The 23305-nt window shown below is 39.4% G+C and overlaps 1 long non-coding RNA gene across 1 annotated transcript; it reads right to left on the reverse strand.

The window, feature by feature from the left end:
• Positions 1-17671: 17671 nt before the first annotated feature.
• Positions 17672-21480, reverse strand: LOC116061772. The gene is made up of 5 exons (XR_004107809.2): positions 21373-21480; positions 18430-18509; positions 18133-18203; positions 17901-17983; positions 17672-17790 (listed from the first exon to the last, which is right to left on the reverse strand). It is a non-coding gene; the product is annotated as an uncharacterized LOC116061772 (long non-coding RNA).
• Between the last annotated feature and the right edge of the window lie 1825 nt (positions 21481-23305).

Raw genomic sequence — 23305 nt, forward strand, 5'->3', positions numbered from 1 at the left:
GAAAAAAAACATACCTACATTTTAGCACATTTTCAAACAAAACTGACAGAACTTCATAAGCCAAAAGCCATGGCAACAACAAGCTGTATGAATACATTTTTAGTGTCCCCTGGAAACAAATCATTTAAATTTCTCTGATTTACAAGTTTGATGCCACTGCAGTAATGGTGTTTTATTTACTTCTGCCAAAAACATGGAGTAGTTTACAGACAAATTATGTGAGCATGGTTTTGCAAGATTCACACTTAAAACAATTCCATTAAAATCTTAACCATGAAATCAATGAATACAATAGATTACTTCTTAAGCTAAAAATGTAATCTTTGGAAATAAATTGAAGACATGAAATATATTTTTTTTAGAAAGAGACCTTAAAATGAATACATTAAATTGGCATTCATTACCATAATCATTATCAAAACTTGATGTACCTATAGCTGCCACAGTATTTTATATTTTATGTTCTTATCTGGTTGTTACATTTAAACATGCTTTTCACACAACCAATTATCTAGTTGACCTTCAAGATGACACCAGATGTGCCAAATTGAGTTTATTTTTTTTTTCCCATTACCAACGTGTAGCCTCCCTCTCTCCCTGTATCTAAGCACAGCCACTAAATGTCTGCTGTTTATATATCTGTACAAGAATAGCCCAGCCAATCACATGAGACAACAGTTACAGGTACACTGAGTCATCACCCAATCAGCTGTCACATTAATGTTATAGGGATGAGTCACAGTGGCTAAATAGGGGCAGAAATCTGATTGGTGGGAAGAGTTCTGAGTCACCAGGCAACAGTTCCTCATTGGTGGAAACCAATGACAAGTAAGAAACCAGTTTAGGAGGGGGAAAATGAATGGTTTACTTACACTTTAAAAAGTGGAGCTCAAAGTTAGTTAGTTAGTTAGTTAGTAATTCAGCAGTGGATTGACAGTGTATAAAGCATGTTACATATACAGGCATGAAAAAGAATTCATGCTGTCACAAAGTGACAAATATTCAAGGCAAATAAGAGTTTAGGGTTGCTTATAAATTACAGGTATAACAATACTTTTTATTATTCTATTTCAACTGACTTTATGGGAATAGAGATTTAATCTGTTAATCTATGTTGAAGAGTCCTTGTCTGGCTCTTTGGCCCAATTTAGACTTAGGTGTTTTAGTACCTCTTACCCGCATAAGTCCAGATAAGATTTAAATTACTGTTATTTGCACGAGGCCACATATATGGATCTCTGTTGGCAAGATCACACATCTGATTTTGGATTTGAAATTTGGGTAACAACTCATGCGTGATCACCCACCTTACCGCAGCGTAGAGCTTAGATCGGGCCCAAAAAATCAAGCTCCACCCTACCCGAGCCCGTGCACGTTGTGTCCGAGCCTGGCCCGGTCCGACACATTAACTGTAATTATGCGCCCGAGTCCGATTTAAACCCGACAATGTTTTAATACGTGGGCGGTTATAATTGACGTTCTCAACTACAATTCTGAGTTGTTTGAACTACAGAAATCTGTTTAGAATTATCTTAATGAATAATGCAACAAGGACGGAGCATGTAAACTGCGTTGTTTGTTTATTCAGAATGGAACGGCTCGCAAATGGATCCGAATGAAGAAACGTTAAAAAAAACTCAACGCATTTCTCTGTGAGGGCTTGCCTCGCCCTCCGGGGTATGCTTGGAGAAGTAACAAAAGTAAGTATCTATCATCTTTTCTGCCATTGCAAGCCTGCTTCATGTGTCTATTCATCGTCAAAGTCACCGTTTTTTTGCTGTCATAGGCGATCAGCGTGCCGCACTTAATGCACTCAACAAAGCCAACACATATGTTGAAACTGCCCACAACTTGTTTAAAATGGTTCCATACCTCCGACTTTCCTCAAAACTTAATTCTCCTGTTTACATTTTTTTCTTTACATCTTCAAGCTCCATGTTGCACTTAAGCTACACAATACAGCACAGCAGGCCCGGTGTGATGCATGCAAGTGGAGGAGACGCTGCACATGACACGCGTTGCATTTTGTAACTTTGTAGCCTAACTTGTGCAACTTTGTACACATTTGTTGCCTACAAATATATATAATATTTCTGATTATGGCATAGCTTTCTCCCCACCCAATTAGGCTAATAAAGTAATGATTAAAAAAACACAAATGATTGATCAAGGGCCCGGCCCGAGGATAGTGTCGGGAAATAACGGCCCGTCAAGTTTGGGCTCGGGCTCGGGCAGAGAATCTAAACTCTACCACAGCACTTCACAATCATGTAAAAACATTTGGGACTGCCATGCCCAACATCAACAGCTCTCCAATTCATCTCTGTTTTCCATTTTCCTTGCCTAGATTTTACCCACTTAGACTAGGATTTACAGCATAAGCCCACAACCTGCCAATCACAACCCCTTTACAACGTCCAGGCTCCCACGAGTGTTGACTCAACTTTCAGACTCCCTCTCGACACTGAAGGCACCTGGTGAACAAAAGCTAACCCGTTCATTATTCCGCCCACTTTGCCCAACACCAGATGGGATTACTCATTTTTATCCAGCAGACGTTTTCAGTTACTGTATATGCTAAAGTTTCCGTTAAACAATGTGGTTTTGAATAAACTCTAACCTCTCATCCAAAGAGGTAGCTAATGAGCCTTCCAGGCTTTCTCCCCTCCGTTTGATTTTGGTTTTGGTGGTAAAAAGTATGGGGGGGGATCTCAATAAAAATAAGAAAAGGAAGAATGCAATTTTGGATTTAAACAGCAAATTAGACTTGTTAGCACTGAAATCAAGTCATTGTACTTTTTTTTAAAAGTTGTTTAACAGGACTTAATGAGTAAACATGTGTCTATTGCTTCTCTCCCTGACCAAGTTACACAATGTCAAGTCAATTGTCATTCAAATAAAAAAATAAATCGATGTGGTAGGCTATATACAGAGTGTAAATAAATAGCAGTAAAATAGTAATATGGACAGACAGGTGGTACTATTTTGTCAGGTTTGGGAACAGAACTCAGGCGCAGACTGGAGTCGGTGGTAAAGAATCTTATTTATTTGAAACGAGAGTGAGAGTGAGAGTGCAACTGGCAGTAGGGGTGCTGGGTCCGAAGATGGCTTGGGGTCTGGGATGTGTTCCTCAGTGCGGCTGCAGACTCGATGATCCAGAGCGTGGCGTGGCTGATTGGTGGCAGATGTTTCCGAAGGACAGAGCTCTTTCAGTTAGTCACGTCAGCTAACAGGGCAGACAGGTAAGTACAGAGACAAGAAACTAGGCTAGGTACAAATATTGAAGGCTTGTGAATAAGCATGCTCAGTGGTAAGCCACAATCTGGCAGGGAGAGGAAAGTCAGACTGGTATTTGAAGGCAGATGATGGAGCAGGATGAGGCTCAGGTGCGCTGATTGGAATTGGTGCCAGGTGTGGGGAGAGTCAGTAGGGGGGTGCGTGTCCACACTCTGTGGAACATGCAGGCGGAAACAAAAACACAGACAGACCGACTAAAAACCAAAACACACCAAGCACACCGCAGGCATCACAAAATGAAAAAATAAACCAAAACTCATTCACACCCACACCTGACTGTCACCGTGCGGAAGTCACGGCAGGTGAGGGCGTGACATATTTACAATATTGGGTAAATGAAGTACAAACAAATAATATTAAGTCAGTGTAATAAGTTTAACAGTTTGAGGCGGAATAAAAGTATTTGGAGTGCAGAAGCTGTCAACTTAAGTAGAAAAAATAAACTGCCGATTTAAGCGACTAAAAGAAGGCAAACTAATCATGTTCATTTTGGGACTTTTTCTTACAACAATCCAAACTCATTAAAGAGGTACATGTAGTTTACTTCAGGTCAATCTGATAAATGTTCACTGCAAATTATTTTCTACTCTGCAAATTCAATGGTGGTAAAACTTATTTTAGTTTTATTTCCACTGCATCCCAGATAAACTCTGTAAAGATTTTAATTTATTTGGCATTTAGGCCTTCGTTGTGACAGCTTATACATGAAGGATGGAGAGGGAGGCAGGTCGGAACCGAACCCCTGACCTCAGCGTCGAGGACTGAGCCTCTATAGAAGGGCATGTGCTATACTACTAGACGATCCAGGCATTTTTAGAAGTGTGCTCTTTCACTTTGTGACCCAGATTATTGTGTGCTGGATTATTTCTTGGCTTCTTGCCTGGCAATAGCTCAAAGCCAAGAAATCGTCCGGCACATACACTGTTGGCAGAAGAGCCATGGACTGTGATTACTTATAGCATACATTGGAATAAATTACGATACTGTTATTTAAAGATATTTCTCCCCTTTTCCCTGATGAAAAAAGTTGCTTAATTTGTCGCTTGTTGCTTTTTGGAATAATAATAAAGTTGCTAAAATGGTCTGAAAAGTTGCTTAATCTAGCGAGAAAGTCGCCAAGTTGGCAACACTGAATGTGTTAATAGTGATGTTAAGGTGTGTTGGTAGGTGGATTTTTCTGCTTTGGACAGAACCAGACTAGCAGTAAGTTTCCCTCTGTTTCCAGTCTTTAGGCTAAGCTAACAGGCTGCTGGTTGTAGCATTATATTTACTGCACAGACTTACAGTAACAGTGGTATCATATAAGTGAAATTCCGAAATGTTGAACTTTTGCTTAGAAAATGAAGGTTTTTCAATTTGTCCACTTAACATTTTAGTTAAATTTGAGAGAAAAAGTTAAAAAGAAAGACTAAAGAGAAGAAGAAATTGGTAATTACATTAGCATTATCCACTAAAGGCTGAGCGGAAAAGGAATGAACGTCGGCAGAAACTGAAACTTCACTGAGAGAAATTCCAAGGAAGTTACAGACAATGACGACACACACACACACACACACACACACACACACACACACACACACACACACACACACGTTATGAGCATGAGAGGACATTTCTGGGAAGTGCAGAGCAGATAAAGACAAGAGGTAAAGAAAAAAAGGTATTTCACAGATAGATGATTATAAACTTAACGTACACACAGTACAAGCATGTGTATGCATGTTTTAGAGCATGCAGTTTATTACCGTTACTGTTATGGTTAAAAGCTTTTCTAAACTACACAAAAGTGATGTTCACCGCCTAGAGAAAGTGAAACTAAACATTTTCACAAAAGATGACACATTCTTAGGCATATGTGTCACAAGGCCACACACATTGTGAGTATGACACATCATCAAAAGATGCAGTAAATTGAAACAAAATGGGCAAAATGCAAAAATCTCACAGTAAATTAAAGGCCTGCACACACACGCATTTCACGTGTTAAGGTGCTCGACTAAAGCCTTATTGTTCCTTAAACAATTAATAAATTGGCTTTTTGGTTAAAGAAAATGAATACCAATCAAGTGTATGCATGTTTTAAAACAAGTAGTTAATTCCCTTCAGTTGAATGTGTATTAGAAGTGGCTTAGCTGCCAGCTACTACTAGACAGGAATTTACCTTGGTGCACAAAATATAAAATAGCAAAGTTTAATGACATTAGACTCAAAATAAATACTGAGGTGAGAGATGTCATGCAGAATGCAAAATACACAATATATACAATACTGCATTTTTTTTTAATACATAGAATTTGATTTCTTGACAGAAGTATTCTGATCTATAACTGTAACTATATTTGTAATCGCTTAAAAAAATGCATGTGATGATTCCAGCTTCCCAGTTGTGAGAATTTGTTGCTTTCTTTTGTCCTAAATTACACTGAATTGTACATTTCTGCATTTTAGACTCACACTAGAAAAAACAAGAGGAGACGCAGCCTTTTTCTAAGGAGGACAGTCGTTTAGGATGATCTTCTCTCCGTAGATCAGTGATTCTTAAAGTGGGGTCCGTGTCACTCTGCAAAGGGGTCCGTTACAATGCTTCATAGTTCAACAAATAATATTTTAGTTTTGAAATCTATAATAGTTCATTGATTATTTTCTAATCTAACAAATGTATGACTCTCAGAATCTGCAAATATGTTAAATACATATCTAATATCTTTCCAAAATATTTCTCTGTTGTTCATTCACATAACTAAGACTATAGAAGTGTAAAAATAGGTTACGTCAAATTATTATTGAATAAGTGAAGAATTTATTATGGGGGTCCCCGGTGTATTCTTTATCTTGTAAGGGGTCCTTTGGTGAAAAGAAATTAAGAACCTCTGCCAGAGATCACCAGAAGTTGTTATGAATCAGAAAAAAGACTGATATGTAATCAGCCAATTTGAACATGAGATTGTTTTTGTCTGATGATGTGCAGTATGGGTGTATAGTGAGTACAGTTTTGGGCTCAGACTTATACTACTGGTTCTGAATTAATTTTCAGTTTTGCTTTTACTCTGCAAGTAGTTCGGCCAGAGGAGGAACTTGCTGCTCTCCCAGAGGAGATCACAGATTAACTTCAGCCTCAGACAAATAACTGATTGGTGCAAAGAGAAATGAAGGCGGGACTTGCAGCATGGTGTGACTACTGGTAAATAGGGACAGATCCATATAGAAAGTACCTGAAGATTTTTGAGTGTCAAGACAGGGTCAAGTGTATTCAACTCTGTCTCTGTGTGTGTGTGTGTGTGTGTGTGTGTGTGTGTGTGTGTGTGTGTGTGTGTGCGCTTGCTCTGCAGTGATTCCAGTAAACTTTATTGCTCTGTTTACAAAGGAAAGGTGTGTCTTAATCTCCCTTATCTAATAAGAACAATTACCTGATCTACGGCTATAGAGGACCTTGTTGCATGACATACCGTGTGTTTAATGAATGAAAAAGCACTCACACTCAGTCACACATACAGTATATGCCATACTGGCACAGGCTCATTAAGAAAGGCACAATGATTCTTTTTAGTAGAAAAGTAAGTTTGAGACAAAACCTGAAAGATTGATTTTTATCATGTAATGCATTCACTGATTTAATAAAAGAGACAGAGAGAATAGGAAGTGAGAAGACAGAGAGAAAGAGACAGACAGACAGACAGACAGACAGACGTACAGACAGATAGACAGACGTACAGACAGACAGACAAACGTACAAACTGACATACAGACAGACAAACGTACAGACAAACAGATGTACAAACAGATAGACAGACAGACAGACGTACAGACGTACAGACAGACAGACAGACAGACAGACAGACAGACACAAACAAAGTCTCTCCAGCAGGTTTGGCTCAGTGACACATGTTTTCCATGAACCTCCAGGAGGCCTTTAGATGTGGTTGCCCTGACTCTGAGCAGTACCGTGTCCACATCAAAACAACTTGAATTGACATAATGTGTGCTATAACAGCAAAAATAACAAAATAATAACTTTTGATTGTGTTGAATACATTTTTGTCTAATTTGGCTGTAAATAGCAGGGAAGGACAGGAGTGGTTGTGTTATTCTACCTGGTGCAAATTAAAGTACTAATATTTGTAAAAATTACCCTAAAAAAATTCCCCCCATTATCCTTCCAATTTTCCTTATACACTGTAGTCCTTGTCACTGGTAACTATACGGTTGTTGCAGAGCACATGATTTGTGTCATGACAATTTGTCCATCTCTCCCTCAGATAAAACACTGCCATGTGTTTTACACCTGCTTTTCCCAAACATTAAATTTGAGACTCTATTTGTTCAAATGCAGCTGTCAATCAATGATAAATCAGGTGCAGTGGCTATTTGTATAAATTTCCTCCCATATTTTGCAACTCTACATAGGAACACTATAAAATGCACATGAGGCCAAACTATTTGTATCTGTGCCACTTTTTTTCCAATGCAGTGCAAAACTTTAGAAGAACCGTTTAGCAGTAAATTAATCAGACAAGAGCGTTGATATTGGGTGATTCTGCTAAACCCTGGATAATGATGATTAATGAAGTTAATTACATTTTTTAATGAACTCAAATATAAGTTTTTGTCTCAGGTTTAAAGGTGAATTACATACACTACAGTAATAAATGAAAATGTAATGGCTGGATGGAAAGTAAGTAAACTTTTACTGTATAATCCAAACACGTGTTAAGAGCTTTTTTCCATCACGCGGGAAAAAAACTGGTTTTGATTTCAATCAATCAATCAAACTTTATTTATAGAGCACTTTAAAACAACCAACGTTGACCAAAGTGCTAGTCCTGATTGGATATCATATCATGAAAAAGTTATTTGGCTGAAAAATTATATTGTGAGATGATATTGAGATGTTAGAAAACACTACACGCATCATCACCTTTAATTAGTGACTAAATGGACATTTGTACAGTAGGAGTGTGTCTCAGTGTTATTTTGGGCAGTCACCAAAAACATTATTATTGAATAAGTGAAGAATTTATTATGGGGGTCCCCGGTGTATTCTCTATCTTGTAAGGGGTCCTTTGGTGAAAAGAAATTAAGAACCTCTGCCAGAGATCACCAGAAGTTGTTATGAATCAGAAAAAAGACTGATATGTAATCAGCCAATTTGAACATGAGATTGTTTTTGTCTGATGATGTGCAGTATGGGTGTACAGTACAGTACAGTTTTGGGCTCAGACTTATACTACTGGTTCTGAATTAATTTTCAGTTTTGCTTTTACTCTGCAAGTAGTTTGGCCAGAGGAGGAACTTGCTGCTCTCCCAGAGGAGATCACAGATTAACTTCAGCCTCAGACAAATAACTGATTGGTGCAAAGACAAATGAAGGCGGGACTTGCAGCATGGTGTGACTACTGGTAAATAGGGACAGATCCATATAGAAAGTACCTGAAGATTTTTGAGTGTCAAGACAGGGTCAAGTATATTCAGCTGTGTGTGTGTATGTGTGTGTGTGTGTGTGTGTGTGTGTGTGTGTGTGTGTGTGTGTGTGTGTGTGTGTGTGTGTGTGTGTGCTCTGCAGTGATTCCAGTAAACTTTATTGCTTAAGGTGTGTCTTAATCTCCCTTATCTAATAAGAACAATTACCTGATCTACGGCTATAGAGGAGCTTGTTGCATGACATACCGTGTGTTTAATGAATGAAAAAGCACTCACACTCAGTAACACATACAGTATATGCCATACTGGCACAGGCTCATTAAGAAAGGCACAATGATTCTTTTTAGTAGAAAAGTAAGTTTGAGACAATTTAATTTGATTTCAATCAATCAATCAAACTTTATTTATAGAGTACTTTAAAACAACCAACGTTGACCAAAGTGCTAGTCCTGATTAGATATCATATCATGAAAAAGTTATTTGGCTGAAAAATGATATTGTGAGATGATATTGAGATGTTAGAAAACACTACACGCATCATCACCTTTAATTAGTGACTAAATGGACATTTGTACAGTAGGAGTGTGTCTCAGCGGTATTTTGTGCAGTCATCAGTGTCCAGCTCATAAATAGTAGAAACTCTCCAAAACTTTAAACTGTCCTCCTGTAATCCTTGTTCATGCTCTTGACAACTGTCCATCTGCCTTTGTAGAATCAAACATGAACTCTTCTTGATTAGTCACAAAAAAAAGAGGTGTTCCCCCCTCTAACAATCACTGAATTTAGTCAACTTTAGGAAGTGCTTCACACTCCCTTAAACACAGCCGTTTCCCAATGAATTCATCGAGAAAAGGTAGTGGAAGTCTGTTAACCTGGGCTCCGAGGGTATTTTCAGACAAACAGATGATTTTGGCATGCTCTGATATTGTTGTCAAATTGAACAAATGTAAGCAGGATTTTCAAAGTACCACTTTTTTGTATTCAGCACAAGTTCAGCTACAATAATATTTAAGCAGAATATATTTCATCATAGTACTTTTTCTTTAAATGACTTGTTAATAAAAAAGTTGTAAGAAGTAGTTTCAGAAGTGTGCTGGAATCTGTGAGAAAAACATTACCTTACCCATTGTGACTACTACATACTTAGATGGTGACTTATCCATATATCTGTCTCCAGCAAGGTATACACCCTGGACAGGTGGCCAGTCTATCACAGGGCATGACTCATATGATGAGAATTATTACGGGCAAAAGAAAACAAACAGTCTCATTCACATTCATGAGGATTGTGAAAAAGATTTGTCTCTCTTAAAGAATGTGTAACAAGGTACTTCACTCTCAACTTCTGCATTGGAGCTCCATGGTAAGAGAGCATGTACAGGTCATCTGGATGAGACCACGAGAAACCTGCTATATTGTTTTGACAGATGTATTACTGTATATCCGGCCACTGTTTTCTTCAGAAAAGATTTTCACACATTTACATGAGTAGCCCAGTTACAGTCAGTTTGTGGTTGAGCATGTGTCATAAGCTGAATTCTAATGTATGAGTTTACAACAACGCACAACGTGATAAACACCACTTCCTCATTTGTACTATCTTGGTTTACATTTCTGGGAAATAAAGGTATCTCAGAGGGCACCATGAGCATTAGCAACATGTTTTTTAAAGATTATTTTTTGGGGCATTTTTAAGCCTTTATTTATAGAGAACAGCTGAAGACATGAAAGGGGAGAGAGAGGGGGAATGACATGCAGCAAAGGGCCGCAGATCGGAGTTGAACCAGAGGAGTAAACCTCTATATGGGCGCCTGCTCTACCAGGTGAGCCACCCAAGCAACATGTTTTTTTACACTGTGGTGGAAGTTTTCCTGTTTAGTTCCTTTTTCTCCTTGAAAACTCCTTGTTTAAAATTAAGTTCCAGTATGTTTGTAACGTAGGAATCTAATTCTAATCTAATCTAATTTAGTTTGTCCTACAATCAATAGGTGTGATATAAACCAGTGATTCTCAAAGTGGGGTTTCAAATCTGAAATAGTTCATAGATTACTTTCTAATCTAACAAATCTATAGCTCCCAGAATCTGCAAATATGTTTACAACATGTCTAATAGCTTTTGTATTTCATTTATCTTGTGTTGTTTTTTTCACACAACATAACTAAAACTATAGTGTAAGAAAATAGGCTACGTCAAATTACACACCTGATGGAGTCCCCGGTATATCTTGTAAGGGGTCCTTGGCTAAAAAAAAGATTGAGGACCTAAAACCAACAGGGACTCCAAATTAAACAACAAAATACACTGTTGTTAATTGACCTTCAGAAAGAAACACACAAGCATTTTCTGATAGGAAGTAAAGTGACGTAACAGATGTACTGATGTTAACCCAAAACACAATGTTTTTCTAAAATTAACTAAGGGCGTTTTCACACATGAAAGTCCGAACCAAGGTCCGGACCAAGGTTCATGTTTTTGTTACATTGTAAACATTTGATCCGGTAAGTTTTGGTTTCATACTGCAGTTATGCAAGCGCACTAAAGATCTATACGTGAGAAAACTACGTCCTGCCGTCATCACATACGTGAGCTGCGTCTCCAGATACTTATAATTGATTGGTTTGTAGACAGGCTTCCCCGTCCTCTCGTCTCTTCTCTCTGTGTCGGAGTTTTTTCAGCTGACTGCTGCTCTCCCTTACTGCCGCGGCTCTTTTTGTTTTGTTGTGATGTTGAGAAGCAAGACACTGGAACTTTCTGGAGAATTTATTCAGAGACAAACGGAAACCTACACTGTACATTTACTACCACTTAACAAATAAACTGCTGATGTATTCTCTGCTCTGATAGCCAACAGCTGTCTGCTCTGAGCGCATTCACCGTCACTCTCACTCTCTCATGTTGCCTACACACTAAGCACCAAGTTATTCCTTAAAGGAGCTATTCCCCGGTCTTGTAACACAAGGAGAGCCTGCCAGAGCTTCTTGTATTTGGTCCGAAAGTCCGAACCATCCAAAAAATGCTTTCACACTGTAAACGAACCGGACCATGGTTCAGTTTGGTCCGGACTGAGACCACCTCTTTTGGTCGGACCAAAATTTGGTCTTTTGATCCGGACCGTGGTCCGGGGGAGGTTTCACACCTCTAATTTTGGTTCGGATCAAACTGAAAAGTTCGAAAGTCCGGACCAAATGAGATATGTGTGAAAACGCCCTAAGTAGTTTTTGTGCCTAAACCTAACCAAACTGCGACCGTTTCATACCGTTGGACGACGTGTTTAAACGGCAACCGTTACGTTTGCTGAGGGCGGAAAACGCGTCTGTGGGTCATATTTTCTGCCACCGCTAGTAGGGTTGGGCATCCTTTTGATTTTAACAATTCTGATTCCAATTCTTCTTTCGATTCTGGTTCTAATCGATTCTTGATTCCAATTCTTTGAGTTAAAACGGGTCACATGCTTATTTCACTGATAAGTTAAGATTTAGATTCAATGGGGATTTACAGTTTTACCAGGCTTTTTCAAAATAAAGCCACACTTCAGAGCGTTACTTACTGTGCTCCATGGCTGCAACACAACAAGCGCCTGGAAGTATGGCGGCCGCTACGGAAAAGAAAACTTGCACTTGTTAAATTTGGAACCGATGATCGGATTTTAAACGATTCCAATAAAAAAAACCGATTCCATTGGAATCGTAATTTTTGTAACGATTTCAAGATGGAACCGGTTCTTGATGCCCAATCCTACACTAGGGGGCGCTTATTTATTAAATGCTCCTATGGGTTGTATTAGAGGGTAGGAATAAATTACCTATCGTCGTTATGGTTTGGAGGACTTGTTGGTTTTCTGATCTGGCACAGCTGTGTTTAATTTCCCCTTCCACTCAGAAATTTTCTTAAAAGGAGGAGAGTTCTCAACTGAAATCTGAGTTTGGTCACATGCAACTATAGTTTAAGTAGCAGTCATCGTCCAACAACTTACACAAGTGTTAGGTGAAAACTTGAAGCCTCCAGCCCACATGAATTGACTTTTCAGTGAAGTAGGAAACTTCTTGTTAAAACTTTTAAAGTGCCCATATTATGAAAAAAAAATCACTTTTTTCTGGGATTTGGGGTGTTATTTTGTGTCTCTAGTGCTTCCACACGCATACAAACTTTGAAAAAAAAAAAACATCCATGCTGTTTTGAGTGAGATACGGGTTTCTGAATGTGTCCTGCCTTCAGTCTCCAGGTGAGCTGTTCAAAATCTGCACGGCTTTCTACGTAACTAGCCGAAACGAGGGGGCTAGGGGGCTAACCGGTAGCATGCTAGCTCGTTCTCAATGGCAACACTGCTACAACACACACAAATTCACCCTAATATACAAAATAAATTGTGTAGAACTACTTACATGTCCCTGTTCTGCAGGTATTCCATGCAAAGTTGGAAGTGCGCCCTTGTTTACAAGACGTCTCCCGGCTAATCCTGCCTTGTATAGGCCGAAGATGGAGAAACAGCTAGTCTTTGGAGATTAGACTTCATCGTAAAAAATAATTGTTTAAAAGGGGTAGAGAAGCCAAGACATATCCCCCCCGATGGAGTCTAGACACTGGTGTTGGTGGTGAAGGAGCCCGAAGACTGGACCGAAGGAGTCAACGTGAGCGGTCTGCCGGAGGAAGACCCAGGGTGCCGTGGGTGACGATGACTGGAGGTGGAAGGGGAGGAAGAGGGTTGCACTCTTTGCCTGAAATGACAACTGACAGCAGCAGAGAGAAGAACAGATTTAAAGCAGGGATGTCATGCTGTGATTGGCTCGTGAAATTCATGGCCAATTCTGGTTGGTTTAACTGAAAAGTTAATGCCTCAAAACAGCTGTTCAGTTTTAGGAAGAGAGAGAGGTGGATGAAGTTTAGAAGTCTTCCTGAAAGAATTTACGCTGAGCTTCATTTGCTTGATTAGGGTTGGAGAAGAATGGCAAATGATTAAAAGCAACCAACAATGAGTGCAGCTTTGGCACTACAACAGGAAGCAAACATTGGTCTCCTGTGTCTAATACAACCACTACGACCTCCTGCCTCTGTGGACTGTGTGGTTCTATAACTACATCACACCATTTCCTCCTTTGCTCTCAACAGATGCAACATGACATCATGACTTCGCGTAAACATACACGGCGACTTTCTTAAGCCAAGTGGCGTGTACGCATTTTGAGCTATCCACATGTATGTCTACGCTGTATACAGCGGACGTAAACATACACGCCACGTGGCATGTTATCACCGTCTTGACGTGTTATTAGATTTCTTCTCGCGATAACACAAAAAGAAAGCTACGGTTAGGAGTTTAGGAAAAGAAGAACCAGTTAGGTTTAGGAAAAAAACTGAGCGAGGAAACGCCACAAGTGGGACGCGATCCCCGCTGTCCTGGGTGAAAGTCCTGTCTGCCACCCCAACAAACCTCCCTACGCGAATTTTCGCCCTTTCATACTACTGCCTACGGCGTAAATTCACACGCAAACGCAAGGTAATGTAAGTCAATGGAGGCCAAACGGCGTTGATAAACACGCTAAAAAGCGAGTATGCGTCTTTATAACACGCCAATAATGCCATACGAATTGGCGTGTCATACATACGCCATTTCATGAGATCAGTCTGACAGATAACAATCAGAATTAAGTTAAGAGTTGAACATGCTGTAAGTGACAGTTAAAAGAAAATAAAGCAGATATCTCATCCTAAATTAATTTCTGTGAATTTAAAGGTTGATAGAGAGACCTCTCTGAGCATCTATTTTTAATTAATATAGTTCTATATTAGTGCTGAGTATAGCCTGCTGATCTGAGTCAGTGCATTTCCTGTTTCATATCCTTGTGAAGTCATCCCCACAGCAACTGACTCACTGATCCAGATGAGTACACCATGCTTACAAAGCATTAGTTAAAATTAATGTAAAAAGATAGTGATTTAGTATTGTACTACCATGACAGGAGACAGAAAAAGATTGTCAAAGCATTTCAATCAGGAGAGACTTCGTTGCAGATATGCAAAGACTTATTGTACATATGCATGATTTGAAATGTACAGTCTTTGGAGATTAGACTCCATCGTTATTTAAAAATATAAAATTTTTAAAGGGGTAGAAAGCCAAAAGATAATCCCCCGATGGAGTCTAGACACTGATGGTGGTGCGAGGAGCCTGGAAACCAAAACTGAAGCGCCGTCGGTAGCGGCCTGCCGGATGAGGACCCAGGAGCCGTGTGTGATGAAGACCGGAGGAGCAAGGGGAGGAGGAGGGTTGTGCTCTTATCCTGAAATGACAACTGAGCAGCAGAGAGAGACAGGTTTAAAACAGGAATGTCATGCAGTGATTGGGTCGTGATTTTCATGGCCGCTTCTGATTGGTTAAGATAAAAGTGAACACCTCTACAGCTGATCCATTTAGAGGAGAGAGAAAGTGATTATGTTTTAGAAGTCTTCCTGAAAGAATTTGCGCTGAGCTCCATCAGAGCTATTCTAAGAATTCTAATGCAACACAGTAAGGTATTTCATCAGAATCTCCCTTCTTGGTGAATACCCGTGTCTTTCAAAGTCCACACCCACAGTTTGTGAGCCAGGCTTTCTGATAAAAATGTACAGTCTCCAAATCTTTGGAATGCTCCTCCAGAACAACACTAGACATTATAAAACTGTGCTCCTTGTGACAAGTAAACTGAACTTGATGAGTGAAATCTGTGTAGTGTCCCTTTCTATAATTATTGTTCCCTGAATGAATTTACCTCAAAGTTTTATGCATTTTATCACAGCACATTATAGCACAACACAATGCAACAGAAAGTTACCAAATGAGATGCAGCAACACAGCAAGATTACAAAAACAAAACAGCACAATGAAACGCAACGCTATGTAACACAGACCTTCAAAGCAACACTGTGTAGCTATCACAAAGTAAATAAAAGTCTTATTGAGGATGTTGCACGAGCCTTTCAACTTTTCACTTTAGTCAGGTGCATCTCACATCATTTTCCCCGGAGTTCAGTGAGAAAAATCCATTTTGGGAGCGTGAGGCTGTTTAGTTGCCCGAGGAGATGGAGCAGCTTTGATACCTTTGTTTTGGAAGATGTGAAACCTTTTGATTCTGAAACCTGTGGTACTTTCTGCAACAACACCTGATTTAACTTAACTGGGGTTTAAAATGTCTTTCACGGAGATTAGATTTGTTTGTCTGCAGTTTTACAGTGAGTCAAACGGCTGATGAAATATTACATGGGCGTGATGAGGCACATGGCAGGAAAGGAGGGAATCTTGTGATGGAAAACTCTAATGTGTGTTAAAGCTAAACCAGAGCTTTAAATGTAGTGTGAGGCTGTTAATACATTCTACTGTTTTTCATTTGCATCCAATAAAGCTGCCCTGTTACAGGATCTTCACACTTTCCTTAACATGATTTAACATTACCATAGACAGTTAACATTTTATTTTGTGATAAAATTAAAGTTATTTCATATTAACATCAGTTTCAGATAAACATAAACTAGTAAATGCATCACATCTGGACTTGATCTAGTTTGACTCCCTTTCATTAAAAAAAATCACTGACTCATATCCAAGCAGAGCAGCATTTAAACTGGAATGGCTCCATTCAGCAAGGGTGCATTCAATGAAAAATATTTCCAACAGTTTGCAGTGTCTCTCTGGTTAAACATCATGTGTCCTCCTCACGGTGTGCCATGATTTATGGCATCATTTTGCAACATTTAGTACAATGGCTTAGTACCAGAAGCCATTAAAACTCTGTTTTGCAAAAGCTATCAATACAACATGGGGTGGATCTTTCACTATTAAACACATTTTTAAACCCTTATTCTCAATGTCACCTGAAAATCACTCAACAACAATAATAGCAACAACACCACTTGTCTGGAACAGCACTCAGTGCACTATATTATCAGGGCCGTATGGCCAGGGCTTAATATATGCTGAGGTCTGAGTCCACCCAATGTAACCTTTTTTTATATTTTATTTAGTTACTGAACTGTCAAATTATGAACATGTTCTGTACATTTTATTTAACAATGTGAAAGTATAAATGCTGTTTCCAACCTTTCTCCACACGGAATACTATTCTGAGATTGGGAAACAATTCTTAATTTATTTATTTTAGTTGGCCACTTTAGTAGTGGTCGCTTTAAAACGAATCTGGAAATAGTAGAATCTGCCCCTAAAATACCCACCATGTGTAGGTTTTAATTGTAGATTATAAAAGCCCACAAACCACCAAAATACATATACATACAGGCTAAGCGTAGCCTGCATCCAGTTTATGAAGAGCTGCTGCAGTTAGACAGTCAGAGATCTGATGTTGTACATTGTCTTGACATTCTCTCCAAGTAAGTAATTCAATTTTGAGCAAACTTTATTTCTCTGTAAAACATCACACATCTTCATCCTAATCCAGTATGCATCAGAGATCAAACTCCTGGAAAGGGTTGAATAAGAGGCATTTAACTTTTCTCACACCAAAGGGGAATAACAGCTTCTTTTGTCTAGGGGAGACGGATGAACACAAAATTTCACTCTGAGTCACTGAATGACGCGTTTGCTCTGCGAACTGCCAGCGATTATATGTTGTGTGAGACAAACCTGTCATTAACCCAGAGGGCACAGAGGCAGCAGCACAGGCTGAGCGCCAAACTTCCCTGAACAAAGTCAAAACTATTCCAATATTTTCTACAGTCTTCTTTGAGTGACATCAAAACTTAAACATAAATCAATGTGTCTTAATCTTTTGTAAGAAATTACAAACTTAAAGCATTCATAAGCAACATTTCAGATGTGAACTGATGGACTTCCTAAACTGTATGCAAGAACTTTTGCTCTCACAGAGTCGCATGACATTTGTCACACTTACATGTCACATTTACTGTGAAAAAAGAGGCACAGGATATGTAGTAAGAAAGGGCAGATAAGCTAAGATATTTAGCATGTACAGTACATGCTAAAAATAACAATAACATCAGTAGTTCAAGTACATTAAAGCCTGAGCAGAAAGCACTTGTATAGTCTCTATTATCTTTGTAATGTCAGTTCATTTGCAGCTAACACCCTGTTGGCACAGACAGATATGACCCAGGGACGCCTATAGTGATTTGAAACCATTGCAGCGGCTGACTGTTATTTTGAAACTGTGTTTGTAAGTAAAAATATAAATCTTACCGTGCAAATTCCCCATGTGCTGTTTTCTGTTGAAGACAAAAGATCCTGTGCAACTGTTTTAGCATTCATGCATGGTCTTCCTCCTGTCATAAATAAATAAAGGCAGGAGGGGAATCTTTACAGGAAGAGTTTGAACACGTCAGTACATTTATCCAAGAGTCAAAAATGTAGGTACGTTTATAAGACAAGAAAGAAAGAAAGAAAACAGTGTGTTGTCTTCAGTTTTACATACTGTATATGGTCCTTTTTATCCAGTTGTTCTTGAGGATTTCATGATCCTCAAGATTATACAAGCTTCTCATCCTATAAAGGAACATTAATATGAACAAAATCATACTTTTAAGGCTATATGACAATGCTGCTGACAGTAGTTTTAAGCAAAATAGCATACATACAAATCATACTAGGGCACTCATTGTTGGCCTTTTCAACCCAAACTAAAGTGAGATACTGTGCAAACATCCATACTTCAATCACAGTTTTCACAGTAAAACAGAAATGCCATGACAGTAATCTCTAAGTAACTTACTGAAACTATGCTGGCTGCAGGCTTTGGGCCTGTGTGTAGCATTTCCTATAAGAGGAGCAAGGGTTTGTGGGATGTTGGAGCTGTAAACAGGAAGAAAAGTTGAGCATGTGAGCCAGTACAGGAAGTGCATCAGTCAAACACAATTTATCATTTCCAATAACTCAGTTCAGTTTGTTGCCTTTTACAGTAAGTTGCAAGTATGCAGACACAATGGGCAGCACTTTAAAGAAAAAATGCAGGTTGTTGTTTCCATTTTGTTTAATAGTGCTAATGAAACACAGTTTGAATAGGTAATTCTGACCATTTTCTCTCAGGGCTCAGTCACTTTTTCATGAACTAGACACATCAGATAAATCCATCCAATTTAACTTATCATCCCTTATTTGTTTAAACCAAATGAATAATGACTTTTCAACTTTCATCCAATTTTGTGTTTGACTTTGACTCTCAACTCCAAGTCGATTGGTTCAAACGTAAATCTTTAAAAACAAGTCATGGTTAGTTACTTTTATAAAATGTCTTAGCACTGTAGTTTAAGCAAACATAACTCAAACAGTAGTAAAACGTGCATTTGTTGGGGATTTTCTTTACCCACAGATTAATACACATATGTGGAATTTACTGATGATAAGAAAAGTAATGAAATGAATGGAGTAGATGTTTCATTGATTTTTGTAACATGACTCACAGTTTGAGCACTTCTATGGCTCAGATCAGCATGAAATTGTCCCGTTTACAAAGGATTCACAACTACGCTATGATAAAACTTTGAAAGGTACAAGCCTGTGAACATAAAAAAATTGGGGTAGTTAGTTAACTGCGTCTCCCAAGGTGCAACATCCAATCACCAACCTAACAACGCTGTCCCATGTGCTGTTAACGACAGGTAGAAGCCAAAGATGATGATGTGGTGCATGAATTTACTTGGCTTAATTTAAAATTAATTTATGAATTGTGGCGTTGTATTTTGTTCCAAAAAACGCTCCGATTTGTGTCTCCGAATGGCCTCTACTCCTGGGCAACGTCAGGTTGGGTATTGTGGTATTTTGACCCGTCCGCCATGCTAAACTGTCAAAACAGGATTTCTCAGAGACTGAATTAAAATTATTAAAACTGATGGCCATAACTGAACCTTTAGGATTGTTGCAATATCCAGAGTCCCAAGTTCCTATGTTAGTAACATAGAGGATATCATTAAAAGAACAATTTGAAATTGGAATACAGAAAAGACTTGGAAGAACCAACCAGACTTAGTATGCTTAGTCCTTTAGTCTGGTTAGTTAATTAGTGAGTGGCAGGATGAGTTTGGTGTAATTATTTGAACGTGTATATCCTTTTCCTGCCAAGAGTTAGATGAGACGTTTGATACCACTCTCATATTTGTACATTAAATACAAAACTACAGCCAATGTAACAATGTGATTAGTGCTCTTTAGAGGTGTTGGAAGGCAGATTTTGTCACCTTGGGACGGAGCCAGACTGATTTCCCCTGTTTCCTGTCTTTGTGCTCAGCTAAGGAAACTGGCTGCTGGCTGCAGTTTCATATTTACTGCACAGACATTAAAGTGGTGTCAATCTTCTCATCTAACTCTTGGCAAGAAAGCAAATAAGCATACATTATTTCCCCCAAAGTATCAAACTATTCCTTTAAGCTGACTAGCTGGAAAGTCAGTAGATTAGTTACTGTATTTTGCTCAATTTGGATGGCTGGGTGGTTGGCTCATTTGAATGGTTGACTAATTGGTGGTTGGTTGATTTGGTTTGCGTGGATTAATTCAATCCGCTGGCCTGTATATGTTTTATGGTTAGCCTATCTTACCATGATTACAGTATATTGCCCAGGTTGGGTGTTTTGATTTGGCTGTTTTAAATTGGATCCTGTTTGGGCTCTATGGCAATGAGTGTTATGTGATTTGGTTTAGTTTGATTTACATGTTTTGTCCTGACCACATTTGCTTGGTACTGTTGTGATTAGTCTCATGAAGCCGCATGGTCATATTAGTTTGGACTAGTTTGAGTTAAATTGGTTGTGTTTGTCTGTCTGTTCTCTTGTATTTCCACTTTGCTGTGGGTTGTTTAAGTTGGTTTTATTTCCTTCACTTTGGTTCACTTGTGGTTTGTCCCCTCTTTAGCTTGGATTTGTGAGGTTGACTCTGGAGTGGCTGGCTTGATTTGCCTCCATGACTCTAGTTTTATAACATCAGTCTGAACTGCTGCAGAGCTGCATACCTGCTTCACTGAGGCTGATGCAACCCTGAGCCAAAGAGCTGCAATGCTGCGCCTGACACTGCAGTGCAGCTCACATATAGAGATGCTTTGATACAGGACAAAAACAGGCTCATATACTGTTTGTGCATGGACACGCACACACAGAGATTCTCTCAGCCTTCTGAAGCCTTTTTTCTTGCAGCACTCATCAAAGGGACAGCAAATATCATAGGAAATCCATTTTAATGAGGAGATTTGAATATCATTTTAAAAAGGAAAGGCGTAAGGTCACATTCTGTGTGAGGAAATAGATTCTGTGTGAGGCATAGATAAAGAATATTGAAGGAGAAATGCAAATAACCAGCTTCCCTACAAACAACTCAAACTATATTTTAGCATTGGGCCACGTTCTGCTTTTGAATCTGTGGGTAGGTGACGTGCGGGGTATTTCCACTTACGCTAACAGCCTGTTGATGAGGCCCAAGACAGAGAAAGGACAACTTCCTCAAAAAGGAGACTGGCTCTCCCTCACCTAAAATGTTCACAGTACACAGATAATAAAATATCTCTTTATTTATTTTTCTTTTATTCTTTCTGCTTTTCTCTCTGGTGCCAGATATACGGATATATACCGTTGTATGACGAAGCACTGTATTGTAGCTATGTTTTCTCATAATTAGGGTAGAAAGTTGTGTCATATGTTACATGTGTATATGGTGGATGTGGGTTCCTTACTTTCTTGGGTGGGTAGGTGGTGGTTGGCTCTTGATTTGCTTCAGCTGCCATTTCAGACCAGTCCTCAGTGTGTTCCTGCTTCTGCCAATCATTTGATCCTCCACCTGCTTACACCAAGGGGGTAAGCGTCTCCTCACAACCCGAACCTCCTATGGCGCCATTTTGATGCTAATAAGCACTCACCCCCCCGTTAGCATTCCATTGACTGCCATTCATTTTGACGTCACTTTGACAGCGAATAACTTTACATCTGAAGCGTTTAAAGACTCAAAGTCCATTGTTTATTTCTAAAGAAACACAACAATGTATAAAGGCTCCATTACCTTGTATCTCACGTTATGGCTCCATAGCAGACGTTTTTGTAAAAATAGGCTAACGATTGTGTCATAACCACGGGACTTACTGTCGCATCATAGAGGAATTACCGTATAGTACAGGAGAAGCTTGCAGACAGTTTCGTCTCACATTAGCTGTTTAAGTTTAATTACTAATGTTAACTAGCATTTTAGTTAGCAATATTTAGCCTGTGTCCATGTTATCTCCTTACATATACCTACGCTCTCCTTCTCTGCAAGATTGGGAATTATTGAGAAATCTCTTGGCACAGCTATCAGAAGACATACAACTTTCAGACAGGTTGCTCACGTCACATTTACGTCGTCTCTCTCAGTTTGAGGCTGCGCAGTAACGCTTGGCGCTCACCGGAAAAGTGCTTCTAACGGCCTTCACTGGTCTCCGTCCAGAGCAACGGGATCTGTTGGTCCACTCTTATATACTGTCTATGGCTTACACGCCTGCCCCTCATTACCCCATTATCTCCCAGAAAGCAACTGCACACCTGTCCTGTAGTTCAGTGGTTCCAAAGTTTTTTTTTACATCAAGGACCCCTAAACTTACACAAATTAGACCACGGACCCCCATTTGATAAGATTTTGTCCCAGGGTCCCCCATCTGATAGGATTTTTGCGTTATTACAGAAAGTGTATGAAACACATGACCAAATTAGTCATACATTCTGTCACTGTGTTACTTATGGATAGAATTATATCATATATAGTTTGCTGCATGGGGACCCCCTGGAACACACTCAAGGACCCACTTTGGGAACCACTGCTGTAGCTTAATGTCACACCAGCATTTAATAAAGCAATATCAATTCCTTTAAATGGAATTGCCATGAACTTTGGTAAACACAGGTGTGATTGGCAACGGACAAAAAAGCAGGAAACTATACGCCAAACCCATGACAATGCGAGAGCACCCCCCAAATGCCAAATGCTATAAAATTGAATGAAACACCCAAAATTCAATGAAAGTAATCATTAATATATTACTTGCATAGAACATTGTATGCAGGGGTTAAATTGTGATTTGTTATGTGGGGGGGCTCTCCCTAGGGGGGTCCGGGGGTATGCCCCCCCAGGAATTATTTTTGAAAAATAAACCATTAAATGGCACTTTCTGGAGAGTTTTGTGCAAAGAAATGGAGAAATTGAGTCTTACATGATATATATCTGATATGTTTGGCATTTTATCTCATATATTTTGTTACTTTTATCGATAAATAAATACTTTTAAATCCAAAAACATTGTTCTTGTGACTTGACAATACCTCTGAAGTGACTTGTAAGATGTGGTTGAAGGTAGCACCAGAGAATTTCTGTTTACTGTTGCCAAGCAACCAGGAGTAAGCTAGGCACGCCCAGGAGAGCCCACAAGCGAGTGCATGTCGCTCTCTTTTGTCGCTAATGTGACTGTAGGGTCCTTCTGCCTCACGCGACACACACTCACTCCCTCTGCCTCGCGACACACACTCACTCCCTCTGCCTCACGCGACACACACTCACTCCCCTCTGCCTCACGCGACACACACTCACTCCCCTCTGCCTCACGCGACACACACTCACTCCCCTCTGCCTCACGCGACACACAC

The sequence above is a fragment of the Sander lucioperca genome, chromosome 15 (assembly GCF_008315115.2).
Source record: "Sander lucioperca isolate FBNREF2018 chromosome 15, SLUC_FBN_1.2, whole genome shotgun sequence".
In the NCBI taxonomy this organism is placed as follows: domain Eukaryota; kingdom Metazoa; phylum Chordata; class Actinopteri; order Perciformes; family Percidae; genus Sander; species Sander lucioperca.